Source organism: Bidens hawaiensis, unplaced genomic scaffold, assembly GCF_021521415.1.
Source record: "Bidens hawaiensis isolate Kalapana, Puna unplaced genomic scaffold, B.hawaiensis_p1.1 tig00027376_1, whole genome shotgun sequence".
Taxonomy (NCBI): domain Eukaryota; kingdom Viridiplantae; phylum Streptophyta; class Magnoliopsida; order Asterales; family Asteraceae; genus Bidens; species Bidens hawaiensis.
In genome coordinates this window covers 186003-201875 of record NW_027494439.1, presented here as the reverse complement: position 1 = coordinate 201875, position 15873 = coordinate 186003, and the positions used below count along the sequence as shown (strand labels likewise).

General features: G+C 35.0%; 2 pseudogenes across 2 annotated transcripts; both read left to right on the top strand.

Annotated features, from left to right (window-relative positions):
* Nucleotides 1-690: 690 nt before the first annotated feature.
* On the top strand, nt 691-8317 carry LOC143575419 (apyrase 2-like; annotated as a pseudogene). Its single transcript, XR_013142752.1, has 10 exons — nt 691-873; nt 1422-1550; nt 1936-1992; nt 2098-2193; nt 4356-4415; nt 5037-5187; nt 7035-7126; nt 7222-7436; nt 7535-7724; nt 8088-8317. The product of XR_013142752.1 is annotated as an apyrase 2-like (transcript).
* Nucleotides 8318-11106: 2789 nt separating this feature from the next.
* On the top strand, nt 11107-15664 carry LOC143575411 (apyrase 2-like; annotated as a pseudogene). The gene is made up of 9 exons (XR_013142751.1): nt 11107-11262; nt 11922-12050; nt 12133-12189; nt 12267-12359; nt 12444-12649; nt 13015-13106; nt 13181-13376; nt 13456-13645; nt 15502-15664. The product of XR_013142751.1 is annotated as an apyrase 2-like (transcript).
* Nucleotides 15665-15873: the final 209 nt, after the last annotated feature.

Sequence of the window (15873 nt, the reverse complement as noted above, 5' to 3'; positions counted from 1 at the left end):
GATGAAGAATGCAGCATACACCCCTATTTTGCCCTTGGGGGCATCATACACTGTCTGGTGTGGCTCAGGAAACTCAGGCTCGAAAGGCTCGAGCATGAACTTCCTGACGATATACTGATACTGGCCGACGGGAAGAGCACACTGGCACTCGCCAGCAGTACTCTTATCGTCCCTATCAGAAGTGGACGACGGATTCTCGACGAACACGTCAGACTCCTCGGCAGTAGCCTCAACATCATGGGAAGAAGACATTCTGGAAGGATGAAAGGCAACGATTTCAGGAGAATGCTCGACAGAAAGGTTAGAGTATTCGCCGGAAATCGCTTGAAGAAGAAAGAAGTGAAAGTGTGGATTAAGATGCACTCTCTCCCCCTTTATATACTCATCGCAATAAATGCGATGAATTTAATGCGGAAGAGAGAGAAATCGCAGGTGCAATGAAACTATGACACGTGGCAAAGAGCAAGCTGGCAACAGCTGTTGACAGGACGCGTGCCGTAAACTTCGCGGCCACGCGCCCGAAAACTCGCGCCCACGCGCCTGAAAAGGCGTCTGGAATGACCATATACTGTCACGTTGTCGTAACCAGCCAAAATGCATAGCGGTCGCTGGGGTATTTCGGTCATTTTGAAACTTCTCCTATATGTCTCACTCGTTTTGCTTCTGATGCCATGTGTGCATTCTCGCAACCATGGCATTTTATCAACCAACCGCAAGCTTTTGGCACCTAACATGCTGAAGACCGACTCGCCATCAGATACGTATGCTGTGATTTTTTACGCGGGTAGTTCGGGGAGTAGAGTTCATGGGTTCCGTTTTGATAAGGATTTGGAACTCATACACATTGGCAATGAACTTCAACTTTTCAAGGCGGTACCTCACTCCCCATTTTGTTGAATTTTTCTTACGGTTCGTCGATAAATGAGTTGATTTAAGTAAAAAATTTGCTTGCGTGTCCTTTTTAAAATTTATACATACAAGGAAGATTTTACTTATTTGTAACATACTTGTGTAAATATTAGTTACCTAATTTCTGTAATTTTAATGTAAATTGTAAATGTATTAACAATATATGATAATTTTGTTGGTTATATTTCACTTAACGGTTAAAGTTTAAAATTTTCATCAAGTAATACACGGGCCTCAAACTATTATATATATACAACACGTCAGTTTGCGTCTGATCATTGGTCACTAATATATAACCTATTAATTAACTTCAAAGGGGTTCAAACAGGTGAACAATACACGCATACTAATACTTTTTTTTTTATCTAAAACAACTCATTTCACAGCAGATATAGGATTTTCCTAAAGTGTTACAATGTTAATATTTGATCTCGACAGTTATTTACGTTCTAACTTTCTAAAGGAAGAGATCTACGATTTTTCAGATGACATGATATACTTCTTTAATGTAGGTGAGACCGGGTTTGAGTTCATACGCAGACAACCCGCAAGAGGCGGCAGATTCTCTTCTGCCACTATTAGAGGCTGCGGAATTGGTTGTTCCACAAGATGTGCAACCAGATACACCAGTTAAAGTCGGGGTTAGTGATTCGTATGATGTCTAATAAGTTTGCCAGAGCTTTATGATTATATATATATATATATGTGTGTGTGTGTGTGTGTGTAAAGATAGAATATAATAATTGTTTATCATACATCAGGTACAAAAATACCTATATTCATAAAAATGATCCGTGAAATCACATCACATGATCTTGAAGTCGTCAAGATATATTCAATTAATCATCGGTTCACCGAAAAAACAAATCTGGATGCTAATCGATCAAATTTTGACTTTTCTTCACGGAAAACGTTTTTGAGGGTAATTATGGGGTTTTGAGCGTAATTATGAAAGTTTTTTAAAATGGCTCAAGCACGATTCGCATACCTATTGTACCTTCTAAATCATGCATCTATATGATGCAGGCAACTGCAGGTCTGAGACAGTTGGGAGATGAAGCATCTGAAAACATTTTGCAAGCGGTAATTAATGCAACGTTCTGCAAATCAAATTTGATGATATTTATTTTGTATATTTTTTTTAAATTAGATTTATGTTTATATATATATATATATATATATATATAGGTGAGAGATCTTCTAAAATCTAGCAACTTCAAAACAGAAGATGATTGGGTAACTGTTTTGGTTGGAAGTCAAGAAGGCTCTTACTTAGGCTGAGGGGTGTGGGGGGCGCGAGAGGGGGCGCGAGTGGGGGCTCCAGCCAATAATATTGTGACGTGTGGCAGAGAGAGAAACTTGATAAGATGGGTGTTGGTTGTGGTGCTCGCGCCCCGGGCCCTGGTGTGGAGGGGCGCGAGAGGGGGCGCGAGCGGTTTATTTTTTTATTTTTTTATAAATGTATTAAAAAAAACGTATTATTAAAAAAACAAGAAATTATTTAAAAAAACACACATTTTTTTGAAAATTCATAATAAAAAAAACATACTAAAAATTAAACAAACAATAATATTTAATAATAAAACTAATCTAATACAAGATCATCTGGTCGCGACGCCCACAAATGTTCAACCAACTCATGTCGAAGATCCCCGTGTATCTCACGGCTCTTGATATTTGCTATGTTATGAAGTTTTTGTTGATCACTGATTGTGGACGGTTGTGGCGGAATGTCACCTTGGTAGTTTTGGCATATAGCTTTGCCCTCGTCTTCTAACGTCATGTTGTGTAGGATAAGACACGTGTAGACGACGTCCATTATCCTCTCCCGAGTCCAATAACGTATCGGGTTCGCCAGAACATAATATTGTTTTTTTATAGCTCCAAAAGCTCTTTCAATATCTTTTCTAGCAGACTCTTGCTTCTTCGTAAAATACTTCCGTTTGTCGGCGATTGGATCTGTAAAAGCTTGAACTAACACAGCCCATTCGTTGTAAATACCATCGACCAGATAGTACCCGTACTTGAAGAGTTCTCCATTTGCAACAAAAGATTGAGGTGGTTCAACCCCGTCGATAAGGTCGTTGATCAAATGTGACTGATCGATAACATTAAGGTCGTTATTTGACTCAGCAACACCAAAAAAAGCATGCCAAAACCAAAGATCCTGTGACACCGCCGCCTCAAGTATGAGGGTCGGCCCTTCATGATCACCACGGTGGAACTGACCTCGCCAGGCCGTTGGACACATAGCCCATCCAACATGCGTACAATCGATGCTACCTAGCATCCCAGGAAAACCATGTTTTTCTGCGTGCACCTCATATATGCGTTGAATGTCATACGTTGTAGGTTTACGCAGATATCTCCGAGCGTAAGTCGATATGACTCCTACGTACAATATATATTACAAAATGTAATAAATATTTAATAAAAAGTAAAATTAATGTTTTTTACCTTGGCAGAAAAAATGAAGGGATTCACGTGCAACCCTTTTCGACATCTGTAAATACTCATCCAAAGCGTCCGACGAGATGCCGTACGCTAATTGACGGATAGCAGCCGTGCATTTTTGAAGAGGGGTAAAACCGGGAAGACCCCTAGCATCCTCCCTTTGTTGAAAAAAGGGATACCGTGTCTCTAAATCACTCGCTATACGCGTGAACAATTGCCTGCTCATTCGAAAACGAGTTCGAAAATCCGACTCCGCGTATACCGGTTGAGGGCTAAAATAATGCCTCATCAAAGTATCGTTAGCACCCGATCGATCACGATCACGAGGTGGTGCTCTAACCCTCGGGTGTCGGGGTTGATGGGCTTGATTTTGCAAGAGATTGACCACGGTTGCGGTCAAAACTCCCCCTACATGAAGAAGCAAATCATCCTCTTCGGAGGAGTCGGAATCAGACGAGTACGACGACATTATTTTTAAAAATAAATTGGGACGATGGGTTGTTTTTGGATTTTTATATGAAATGGGTTATATATAGGAAAAAAATTTTGGGTTTTATAAAGGAGTTTGGGATATTATATATGAGTTTGGAGATTGAAGTTGTGTTTGATATGGTTAAAATGGGTTGATGGTATGTGATATTGGTATGTGATATTGGTTTTGGGTGGTATGTGATATTGGTTTTATAGAGAAAATTTTTTTTTTTTTTAATAAACAAAGAGCCCAACGGCTCTATTTACGCAACCCAAGACTCCTTCACGCGTATTCCCAGCCGCTACCCCTCTTGCGCCTGCCTCTTTTTCCGCGCTCGCGCCCCTCTCGCGCCCCTCTCGCGCCTCGGTGGTGTGGTGCTCGCGCCCCGGGGCGCGAGCGGATGGGCTCACGCGCCCCCTGTCGCGCTCCACACCCCTCAGCCTTATGGGTAAGTAAGTTACATATGATATTATTGTATCATATCATTGTTTTTTTATATATATTAATGGCTACTGTACAGGTGGCCATAAATTATCTATTAAAAACATCGGCAATGATTATCCAGACACTGTAGGGGGGTGTTTGGTACAGAGAAAAAGAATGGGAAGAAATGGAAATAGAAATGGGAGAGAAATGGAATTGGAGAGAAATAGAAATGGGTGGAGAATTGACAATCATTTCCTTTGTTTGGTACAATAGAGAAATGGGTGGAGAAACGGGAGCAGAGACGTGATTAGGGTTCCGCCTCGGCATCATCATGGTGGAGAAATGGTGGCTCAGAGACGCGTCGCAACACCGCGAATGGAGTAGAGCGTCATCATCATCGCCGCGCAACATCAACACCGCGATTTAGGGTTCCGCCTCGCAACACCGCCTCGCGATTTAGGGTTTCGTTTTGGCTCAGAGACGCGAACGGACGTGGCTGCGGCGTCGGCCGCCGTGCCGGACGTCGGCATCATCATCACCATCGCCGGTCGGAGCATCATCATCATCATACGCGAACGGAGTAGAGCAGAGACGCGATTTAGAAGCAGAGAGAATTCCATTTCTCTTCCAAATGGAGAGAATTGGATTTCTCTACTTTTTGCCTAGACCCAATTCTCAGAGAAAACCAATTCTCCGCCCAATTCTCCGCCTAATTCTCCCAAACAAGAGAAACCTAATTCTCCACCCTCAAATCTCTCTACCAAACACCCCCTAGGAGTAGTTGATCTTGGTGGTGGATCGGTACAAATGGCATATGCTATTTCAGAAGCAGATGCGGCCATAGCTCCAACGGTAGCTCAAGGAGATGATCCTTATGTGAAAGAAATGTCTCTAAAAGGAAGCAAATATTACATCTATGTTCACAGGTTTACCTCCATATATAAGTTAATTACAAAAAAGACAAAATGAAAAAAACATGTTAATACAAAATGAAAAAAAATAATAATAATAGGCGAGATAACGTAATATCAATACAATCAGATTGGATATCTTGATGCTTAGTGTCTGATCCGTACACAGCACTGAACAGGATACAACATATAGCATACTCACTAGAATCCTATAATATCAAATCCATAGATACAACAAACAATCATATTCATTAGAATCCTATCGATGACAAATCAAATCTATAAGCAGGATTTAGGAAAGGTGGAAAGCCATACTGTTTCAAATAATAGAAAGGTTGATTTCAAAGAGACACTAAGAGAGACACTAAGCTCTAAAACCAAACATGTGAGACCGAATAAAAAAAACACCAAGTTCGACGATAGGCCCCTAGACAATAAATAAAAAACTGATAGATTTTCTAAATAAATAAATAGGTAATAGCAATATTAATAGTAGTCATACTAACAAATAGATAAAATAAAAAATTAGTGATGTTAGTAATGAATAATAAGATATAAAATACCAATTTAAAAATAAAATATTGTAATAATGTATCATGTAGCACTAAAAATAAGATAAAGAAAACCCACTAAGACAAAGTACTAACCCAAGATTCTATAATATTTCTTCTAAAAGTTCTTACCTTTAATCCTAAATCTTCAAGAAATCATATCATCAACCATGTTCTTGAAGAGGTAAAGGTCTAGCAAATCATGCCTAATCCTTTCATCCCAAGTCAATATGGGCCGGCGCCTAACCTTTCTTTTCATCCTCTCTATATTAGTATTTTCTACGGTTATAACAGGTGTCGTAGTTTGTTTTTTCTTTACATGTCTAAGCCATCTCAATGTTTCCTTTCTTATTTTACCTTATATGTTAGTCACTCCTAATCTCTCAAACAAAAAAAAACAACCTTTCTTGTTCGATCCAACCTTGTGTGCCCACACATCCACCTTAGGATTCTCATCTATGCTACCTCTAGCTTACTCGCATGTGATTTCTTGATGGCCTAGCAATTTTTTCCATATAACATCGCGGGTCTAACTGTAACCCTATAAAATTTTCCTCTGTCGCACAAAACTTATGTAGATGCTCTCCATCTAGTCCATCCTACTTGGACACGGTGGGCCAAGCCACTCTCTATTTCCCCATCACCCTGGATAAAAAAATCCTAGACACCTGAACTTTGTTATCTGTGGAACCGCTTGCCTTCGATGGTGATCTAGACCTCCTCATCATCATTTACCCCATCAAAGTCACGATGGAAATACTTGATCATATAGTGACTAATCTTTAAACCTTTCCACTCTAAAGCAGTTCGCCACTCCTCTAGCCTCATGTACACGATACGAAACTAATTAGATTTTGGTTGTCATATTTACCTTTTTTATGGTTAAGGGACATCAGACATGTGCGTTAACTTGCTTAATTAAATGATTCGACCCATTAACCCATTTTCATCGGTTTAACCCATTTATTACAACCCACTAACTAGCTTGTTTACATGTTCGCAACCTGATTACAATTTACAACTCATTTAGAACCTGCAAACCCATCTGACTCGTGAGATAAAGCAGTTATAAAGGCTGCTTAACACATTTGTAACTTGATTACAACTCATTTACAAGTTAATTGCAACTCATAGTTAATGTTTGACACAAATAAATATACATAGAGAGTGTCTGGGCTCAACAAATTATCACAAAACCAGCAAACATGACACAATTAAACCACCAACATTTAGGGGCTCTTATGGATTTGTTTCATGTTTGTTTCGACATCTTATCATATCGATTTATTCTACTTTTGATACATTTTGCAGTTATTTGAACTATGGATTATTAGCAGCTCGAGCTGGGATCCTCGGTCTCAATAAAGACGCTGAGAACCCATGCATCTTGGCTGGTTATAATGGTTAGAGTTAACGTTATAATACTAATAACACGTGCATCTTAATTTCTAAACATGTTACAATATGACTATTTTATAATTTATGTCTTGTCTTTTAGGTGTTTATTCATATAGTGGAATTGACTACATAGTTTCAGCACCTTCTTCTGGTTCAAGCTTCGACAAGTGCAGGAAAGAAGCACTAAAATCTCTAAAAGTAAATGAATATTGTCCGTACACGAATTGCACATTTGGTGGTGTGTGTAATGGTGGTGGTGGTGATGGTCAAAGCAATCTGTATGTGGGTTCGTACTTCTACGATCGAGCTGGTCAGGTATTATTATTATCATCATTATTTTTATATTACTACAACTATATATTATAAAAAGTCGCAGATAATTTTCCCTAATTATGGTTTATACACATATATAGGTCGGTTTTATTAATGCAAGTGAACGTGTTGTCGAATCTAGTCCACAAGCTTTCAAGGTAGCGGCTCAGCTTGCTTGTCAAACGACTCTTGAAGATGCCAAATCTACGTATCCTGGTGTGGATGCCGAAGACTTGCCCTATTTATGCATGGATCTTGTGTATGAATACACTTTGCTTGTAGATGGCTTTGGTAAGTTCATTGTATCTTCATTGTATGTTCTTCATACGTTGAAGATGTATGCATGATTGTTTCGGTCAAACGAGTCATTTTTAGGTCCTGCTAGCTAAGGTTTATACCTTTTACTAAAAATATATAAAAATAATTAAAAATTGTTTCTTATGGTTAGAGAACAATATTATTATGGTAATTTATAAATTTTAAAATAAAACAATTTTAAATACTGCGAGATTAAATTTAGTGTTTTTTTTATAATAAAAAAGTTCTAATTAATCAATCCATTGAAATATAAAAGGATTGAAATGATAACCTATAATATTAGTATAATAAATACGCAAATAAATTGATTTTACTTTTATGTGTTCCTTAAAACAGGCTTGCAACCCCAACAAAGCATTACACTAGTGAAACAAATACAGTACCAAGATGCATTGGTTGAAGCTGCGTGGCCACTAGGAAGCGCAATCGAAGCAGCGTCAACAAGCAATGCAATTGAAGCAGTGTAAGAAGCTGCCATCTAACTACTCATATCTACTATTACCGCCACCACTACTATGTACTGCATATTCATTTGTATCATGAATAAAATCGGTGCCACATGTGTCATTGCTGTATCAGCAATGCGGTTAATGCTCTAAGATTATCATCGTATTTTAGTTCCTAGAAAACATGGAAACCAAATAAAGTAGGTTATATTTGTATTGGCGTGTTCTAGCTATCTATATATAATAATTTTTTCAGTCGGGTTCGGGTCGGATCATACTAGAAAAGGGATAATCAAACTAATTACATATAATTAACAAAAGTAGTCAAACATCATTACAAATGCATAACCTATAACATAACTAGAAACCTTAATAGGAGGGTCGTAGTCTAAGTTTTTATAGAATCCCACTATAATAATATAATATGTCCTTTAAGTTTTACCTATACAAAATAGATGGATATAAAGTAATAACATAAAAGAATTTATAATATAAAAATATAAACAGTTATAAATTATATTAAATACACTAAGAAAGTATGGATAAATAAATGAATAGTAAAACTAGGCAAATTGTTGTCAACGCACGTCATTTTTTATTTTTTTTGCCATTACTTTTGAGTGGATTTGGTAATAAAGACAAAAAAAAAACCAAATTAAAATTTAATAACACCAAAAGGCCTCATCATCAAACTACAACCACTCTCTTTAATGGGGGCGATTCTAAATATTTACGGGAGCGATCAAGATTTTACTTTCGTATAAACAGAAAAAAACAAAAAAATTAAGGGGTTGGTTTCCCCTTTATTTTGGCTATCGGTCTACCCATGCGTCTTTGCATGATACAAATAAGTAGCTTTGATTTCTGAATAAAAAGATGTAAAAAATCATCATTTGTGAAAACATCTATGGGATAATCATATTAAAACGAAATACCAAAAGTAACACTAAACACCTCAAATACCAAGTGGTCTTCACTATGACACCGAATAAAAATTGACTTGACCTTCTTTAAAGGTTGCTATAGAAACCATGCAAATCTAAATAACCATTAAATCGGACTTTCAACAGATATCATTTTAAGTATATTTTATGCAGTAGTGTCCACGTGATACAATAATTTATTTTTATTGTTGTAAGATACCTCTTAACAAATTAATTTCATCTCTCCATTATTGTTTGTGTACATCTCTCTAAAAACTAGATGTTCAAATTTGAACCACTTCTTAATAAAATAAAGTAATTCGTACGAATGTTTGAAAAACCAGAACCAACAGGGAAAACATAACCCGAGACATTTGTGAAAGATGCTTTACAGTAGGCTTGGCATAAAAGGTAGCGTGTTAGACAAGTCACACACAACACGACATTATTAGCACACGTGCTAAACACAAACATGACATAATTATAATCCAATCATATCATTTTCATCAAACATGAACCTGTATATAAACGTGTTACAAATATAACATTTTAAAACAATTAATGTCACCTATTTAGCGACCCGACTCAACCAGACATCACATGACATGACCGGCCCATAATTTTTAATAACAAAATAGAAAAAAAGATGACTTAAAATTAAAATCCATCGTCATCTCATGATGATGATGATATACTTCAAGAACAACCTTAAGAGCATTCCCAACCCATTCCCTATTCTATATTCATATATCATATAATTACACTAAAAATAACTGTTTTTTCTCTCTTCTGTTTAATTAAATAATACCTTTATCATTATATTTACTCTTTCCTCCTCTCACAACCACTTTTAGAAAATATTAAAAAATTCTACGGTATGAATAGTGAATTCCCAAATTTAACTTTCTCTTATAACATTTTCTCTCTCCTCTACTCACAATCACTCATAACCATACCATATAATTTACAAATCCTCCTCACATATTTTAAAGAAATGGGCTGAGAATGCTCTAAGTCCTTAACATGTTTTAAACAAAAGTGCATACATGTGTTAGTTAACAAATACATGCATAACATACTTTTATAAAAATCAAACTTGAGTTTAGTCACAATTATCACTTTCATTTAAAAGACTGTTTTTTTTTTCTTTTAAAATATATATATTTGCATCCAAACCTTAAGCATTTTTCATGTTTTGTCATTTTCATCAAGTCCGCTAGCCCGTCTATTTTTAAGTTAACTCAAGGAAAAGGTCGACTTTTTTATATGTTTTTTATTCTTTTGGCAACTTCTTGACGACTTGGCCCGAATTATAACTGACACGTTTGTCTATGTGCGTGCACCTGTAGAACTGGATACTTCAACCCCTTGTTATCTCTGGCACATCGGATCAGAATATCATGCAAATTTCGGTACCGGAAAACTGTGCTTTTGTGGAATATTACAAGATATCACCTTCCACAATCGGCAAATAACAATGTAATAAACTTTATATATTATTTAATATAAAACAACAAATATTTCAGTAATACAATAAAGAGAAAGATGGGCTATGAGCCTATGATATGATCATATCTATTAGCTGGACTTGATAAGCCGTCCATAATAATATACACTTATGTATATAAAAATACAACAAACGTGATTAAATGTGAAATAAAAAAACTAATAAATTCTTAAATCAAACAATTAAAAAAATGGAAACGGTTGAGAAGTCCCTTTTGAGGGCGTCTTGTTTAAACTTGGCCACTTATTATACGCGCTTATTTAACAGGCCAAAAACTAGGCTAGCTACATAAGAGAACAAAAACTATTCTTCACAACAATCCTCAACCGGAGATCAGCTTGCCCTTCTCCGAAAAAATGCATTGTGGCCGCAGGAGTATTTTGGTCATTTCGACACCTCTCCTACTTGTCTCTTTGGTTTTGTTTCTGATACCTTGTGTGCGCTCCCACCACCATGACGTTTTTTCAACCAACCGCAAGCTTTTGGCACGTAACATGCTGAGGACAGACTTGTCACCAGATAGGTATGCGGTGATTTTTGATGCGGGTAGTTCACGGAGTAGAGTTCATGGATTCCGTTTTGATCAGAATTTAGAACTTGTACACATTGGTGAACAACTTCAGCTTTTTGAGCAGGTACATCATTGCCCCATTTTGTTTTTTTTTTTTGTCGAACATTGGTTGCTTTTTTTTGGTTTACTTAAATAAAAATAACATAGTGGGTGTTTAATAATCCAAAAAAAAAACAGTGGGTTATTTTGACTATATAAATTACAGTATTACACTACCGTCATTATTTTGTCGCCACTACCTCTACCACAACTAAGCATGAAACCAAAACGGAAAAAAAACTGAAATTCTGTTACCAACACAACCACTACTAGTCTACTACCACCATCGTTGCCATTGTGTCTGCCAACACCATCATAGCTTACACCACCACTTCCATCAACTTTAAAAAAAAATTCTTGAAAAGAAATATTGATTTTGGTAATATATGTTACCACCACCACTTTATATAATTTTTTCCTAAATTAACTCCAAGTCTAATGATTGAACTAGATTTCCCAAAAGCATAAGCTTCTACCACAGGATCAACTACTACCCAAGTGCGTTAAAAATAAAAATACTTTTTTTTTTCTTTCTAAACCAGCTAATTTCCACGGCTTGTGTAGGATTTTCTTAGGATTTTACGCAATCGATATTTGTTTTCATTTCTTATTTACATTTCTAACTTAATTTCTGTTGGAAGAGATCTAAGATTTTTCAGATGACATGATACTTCTTTAATATAGGTGAGACCAGGTTTGAGTTCATATGCAAACAACTCGCAAGAGGCTGCAAACTCTCTTCTGCCTCTATTAGAGAAAGCCGAAGAGGTTGTTCCACAAGACGTGCAACCAAATACACCGGTTAAAGTCGGGGTTAGTGATTTGTATGCAAAGCTAATAAGTTTACAAGAGCTTTATGATTATTTATATACCTGAATTATGCATCTATATGTAGGCAACTGCCGGTTTGAGAATGCTGGGAGACAATACCTCAGAAAGCATTTTGCAAGCTGTAAATACAACTCTCCTGCAAACTAAATTTAATGATATTTATCTAGTACTAATTTCATTTAAGTTTTGCATTTGTAGGTGAGATATCTTCTAAAATCTAAGAGCAACTTCAAAACAGAAGATGATAGGGTAACTGTTTTGGACGGAAGTCAAGAAGGTTCTTACCTGTGAGTAAGTAATTAAGTTACATATTATTATATCATGTCATTGTTTTATAATTTATATATTAAAACGTTTTTTAATGGCTACTTACAGGTGGCCATAAATTATCTATTAAAAAACATAGGTAATGATTATTCAGACACTGTTGGAGTAGTTGATCTTGGTGGTGGATCGGTACAAATGGCATATGCTATTTCAGAAGCAGATGCGGCCATAGCTCCAACGGTAGCTCAAGGAGATGATCCTTATGTGAAAGAAATGTCTCTTAAAGGAAGCAAGTATTACATTTATGTTCACAGGTTTGTCTTCATATGTACATTAAGATATGAAAAAAAAAAAAAGGTGAAAACTGTAAATGGGATGTTATTATTATTATTATTCATTATTATTATTATTATTTTATTATTATTATGGGTGGTGGTGGCGGCGGCCACAAGAGCGGTAGCAGTAGAAATAGTAGTATTAAAACCCAATACGAAAATAATTCAGATTTGGGTCGTCATATATCTAACCCTTTTATAAATGGGTTATGTTTGAGTTAACTTGTTCTACCCTTCTGTAACCATTTTAACCCATTTTTTTACAACTCATTAACTCATTTGGCATGGTCATAGCGATTTTTTTCTAGCTTATTGACTTATTATTATTAGTTTTCATTATACAGTTATTTGAACTACGGGTTATTAGCAGCTCGAGCCGGTATCCTTGATCTTGCAAAAGACGCAGAGAACCCGTGCATCTTGGCTGGTTATAATGGTTAGCATTGACTTCATTTTAACCTTCGGCCGTTCTTGTCCTTATGAATAGTGGTTAAACTTCTTGTCTTTTAGGGGTTTATTCATATGGAGGAATTGATTACAAAGTTTCAGCACTTTCTTCTGGTTCAAACATGAACAAGTGCAGGACACAAGCAATAAAAGCTCTAAAAGTAAATGGATCAACTTGCGCATACGCGGAATGCACCTTTGGTGGTGTGGTCAAAACAAAATGTATGTGGGTTCTTTCTTCTATGACCGAGCTGCTCATGTATTATTACTACTACTACTATTATTATTAAAACTAAATTAAGATGTTTTTCTCTAATAACGTTTTCTTGCGTATATAGGTCGGTTTTATTAATGCAAGTGAACGTGTAGTTGAATCTCGTCCAATAGATTTTGCTGTGGCAGCTAAGCGTGCTTGTAAAACGACATTTAAAGAAGCCAAATCTACATATCCTAATGTGGAGCCCGAAGACCTACCCTATTTATGCATGGATCTTGTGTATGAATACACTTTGCTTGTAGATGGATTTGGTAAGTTTGTTATACCTTCTTATAGTTCTTATAGAAAATCACATACGATAAAGGTAGCATTGGTGGGTCTAACATGTCAAAATGAGACATTTTTACACAGGGCCATCTCTGAGGATCGTTAACTTTTTTTGGGCAGAAGACGAAAATTTTGGGCCTTATAGGAGTTAAGTAATAGGGTTTAAACATTAAGAATACATTGTTTTTTTTCATATATATATATATATATATATATATATATATATATATATGTTTAAGTTCAAGAGAGAAATAAAGTTACTATGAGAAATGTAATAAATGAATATGAGCCACTAGTTTTATTTTAGGTTTTAAATGTTTAAAAATAAATGAAAAAAATGTAAATACAACAATAAATGCATTCTCTCTTTTCAATTAATACAACTAATATAACCATAATAAATCACTCTCTAATTATGGATACACATATCCTATACGTGTGTAGGTTATATGTTTTTCGTGTGTAGGTAATATGTTTTCTTATTCTTAGAACAAGTGTATGTAATATGTTTTTGTTTAGGTTGCATATTTTTTATTGACATTTAATGCTAACATATGTAAGATAGTTTTTTGTATTATTCATCACAATATACCTACGTGTTGATTGATATTGATATATAATATATGAATAAATTGTATTTGTGTAGGATAAAATTTTCGAGTGTAGGTTATATGTTTTGTGTGTAGGTTATATGCTTTTGTGTGCGTGTGTAGTTTATTGATGCTGAATCTTGTGTGTCGGTTATATGTTTTTCGTGTGTATGTTATATGTTTTCTTATTATTAGAACAAGTGTAGGTTATATGTTTTTGTGTAAGTTGTGTACTTTTTTGTTGATATTTAATGCAAACACATGTAAGATAGTTTTTTGTACTATTTATCACAATGTAACTACGTGTTGATGGATATTAATATATTGAGTTGGAAGAAATTGGTTTTGGATAGAAAGAAATTTTAATGTATGAATAAATTGTACTTATGTAGAATAAAAATTCAAAAGAGAAAAAATAAGTTATAAAAATAAATGAATTCTTATTATTTTTCAATTATAATAATTTGATAAGTTATATTAATTGAATAGATAACTATTATATTTATTAGTTAATTGAAAAGAAAGCATGAATTAATAATTTCCTTATTTATCTTTAAGCATTTAAAACATAAAATAAAACTAGTGGTTCATATTCATTTCTTACATTTCTCACAGTAATCTTATTTCTCTCCAGAACCATCCCATATATATATATATATATATATATATATATAGGGTTAGGTTAGAATAAAAACCCACTTGAGTTGTGAAAACTCTAGAAACCCATTCTTTAAAGATTAAATCTTGTTCACAATTAAAGTTAATAAAAATGTAAAAGAAAACTTGCACTTTCTCTCTCCTGAAAACATATATAAAAATTAGTAAAAAATATAAAAAAAAATAGTAAAACATTTTTTTTATGTTTTCGATGTTTTGTATTAAATGTTACAACATATATTACGTGTGTAAAAAAAACGAAGTTACATAGGGTTTTCACAACTCAAATGGGTTTTCATTATATACTTTGCCTATATATATATAAAACTAACATCAAAAAAATAAAATTCGGGTCTACTGGTGTCGAGCTGGGATCCTTCAACCACCTAGCTCTGTTTTTAATTTCAGGTCAAAAGAAGTCGGTAGGTAGCCCTATTTTATTATAAATGACTGTTCAAATCAACGTCTGCAAAAAAATGGTTAAATTTGTGACCTATAATATTCTGTTTAAAAATGAGCAAAATGAAATAATAATAATAATAATAATAATAATAATAATAATAATAATTCTTCTTTTGTGTTGTTTGTAATAGGCTTTCAACCCGACCAAAGTATTACACTTGTGAAACAAATAAAGTATCAAGATGCATTGGTTGAAGCTGCATGGCCATTAGGTAGTGCAATTGAAGCCGTGTCATCAGACAAGGGAATTGAAGCAGTTTCACAAGCCGTCATCTAACCACATATGCATATTTTCGTGCCACTACTATTGTGTAATCAATTGTATCATGAATAAAACTCGAGTCCCATGGGTTAATGGGTTATCGTTAAATCAACACGTTGTTTTAAGGTTATCGTTATTAAATTTTTGTATTTCCTAAAAGACATCAAAACCAAATAAAGTAGAACGTCATTATAATTTGTAAATACAAAATAAAATATTTGCACACAGTTTCTATATCATC